The sequence below is a fragment of the Austrofundulus limnaeus genome, unplaced genomic scaffold (assembly GCF_001266775.1).
Source record: "Austrofundulus limnaeus strain Quisiro unplaced genomic scaffold, Austrofundulus_limnaeus-1.0 Scaffold50, whole genome shotgun sequence".
NCBI lineage: Eukaryota > Metazoa > Chordata > Actinopteri > Cyprinodontiformes > Rivulidae > Austrofundulus > Austrofundulus limnaeus.
In genome coordinates, this window is record NW_013952452.1 from 85,985 (window position 1) to 87,788 (window position 1,804).

General features: G+C 42.5%; 1 protein-coding gene and 1 long non-coding RNA gene across 2 annotated transcripts in view; both read right to left on the bottom strand.

Moving 5' to 3' along the window:
- The window catches only part of LOC106517550 (contactin-associated protein-like 2), a 46,737-nt gene that overhangs the window by 16,202 nt on the left and 28,731 nt on the right, over nucleotides 1-1,804 (bottom strand). The gene's annotated exons all lie outside the window — the stretch shown is intronic.
- On the bottom strand, nucleotides 1,084-1,645 carry LOC106517551 (uncharacterized). Its single transcript, XR_001310220.1, has 2 exons — nucleotides 1,439-1,645; nucleotides 1,084-1,301 (listed from the first exon to the last, which is right to left on the bottom strand). It is a non-coding gene; the product is annotated as an uncharacterized LOC106517551 (long non-coding RNA).

The window sequence follows — 1,804 nt, forward strand, 5'->3', positions numbered from 1 at the left end:
TCTCTCTCTCTCTCTCTCTCTCTCTCTCTCTCTCTCTCTCTCTCTCTCTCTGTTTAAAGAACACCATCATCGAGAGGCATCAGCTCCACCATCTGAGCCACCAAGCCGCCCAAACTCAAAGGATTTGTGTTTTAAGTGAAAAGCCTGTAAATACCATAAGCCACAACTGATATGGCTACATAGGACACGCATTTCAAAGCCCATTTTGCTCTATCTGCCATATTTCTAGTGGAAAAATACCAACAACATTTACAGGACCCTGGCTCTGGACTTGGGGTCTGAGCAGCTGTCTCTGGTACATCTGGAATCACAGGTTCAGGAGGGGTTGACTGTGGAGCTGTGATTTCAGTAGTGGTCCTTTGTGTGTTTGGTAACACGGTCTGCAGCTCTTCCTTTAGGTCTTCGGTTTGGTTCATCTTGGACTCCACAGGTTTATCAGGAACTCTAGCATTTCTCCTATTTAAGGACGTCTGAAAGTTTGCCACCAAGTCGTTAAATTGCTCATCAAGTACCTTAGCCTTCTGCCGGTAGCGTTCCCTTGTTTCATCAAATCTAGCAATATGATAGTCCAATCTTTTAATCCAGTCATTTGTTATCTCCTTCCCTCCTTCTATCCTGGGCTGCGCTGAGCTGGAGATGTTGAAAACTTTGATGTTGCAGTTTTCTTGAGACATGATATTAAGTATTTTAGACATTTTGATTTAAAATATATATATATCACCGAGCAGTTATATGTTCTCTCTGCAAAATCAAAAGAACTGATCTGATCTGAACTGATCTGAGCTACTTTGAATTTTAACGTTTTCAAATTGTGACGTCATGGGGCGTGGCTAGGAGACGGTCATTATGCAAATTCTTCACCAACGTCATTTCGTCACGTGACGTCATTGAAAAAAAACAGCCGCTGGTCTCCTAAAGGCTATTTCAGCTCTGATCATTACAGGAAGCTTCTGCCCGTGGTTACCGGATGTTTACAGTTTCCCTGACAACGGGGAAGTTTTGCTAAAGTTAGCTAGCTGCCTTCTCAGGGTTTTATCACAAAAGTACTGAATAGATTTATGTTGAACTTTTAGGAAATGTTTATTACTCTTTCAAAAACGTTTATTACACCACAGAAATATCTGAATAAAGTTTGAAACATTTCAGAGTAAGAGCGGGGCTGCGGCTCCCATCATTCTGCAGATGAAGCTCTCCTCACGGGGACATTTCTCTGCAGCAAGCCGCTCTGAGGTTTTCTCCAGCGGTTCTCAGATGTTTGTTCTCTTTCACAACAAAACGGGGGACGGGAGGGATTCATTTGCCTGGAAAATATGAAAATAAATAAATAACCACGTCGGATTTTGATGAATTTTTCAGGGACATTCTGTGGCTAAAARKTGTGTTGATGAGAACACGACAGTGCCTTAAGTTTATATAACAACAGATCCACTGGATTTACCTTGTAGATGCGGCTTCATACGGTTGTGTCCTCAGGCAAGGATTCAAGCGACAACTAAACCCCGAAACATCAAGTTGTCTCCGCACTCACAGTATTCACTTCCTGTTTAGCCTTTCACAATAAAACCGGATACCACACACACCATGCGTCCAACCTGTCGACACAATCTGCGCGCACTGATTGCAGAAACTGAGCGCACAGATTAGTAATCCGTGCGCGCAGATTGCAAATACTGAGAGCGCCTTGCACATCAACAATAAAATCTGTAAAACTGTTTTTGAGTTTGGCATTAATTCAGAGTTCAAAGACCGGTTCATTTCATCCTTCCAAATCTAGATGTGCAAAACCTACTGTATTGGGCAAAAT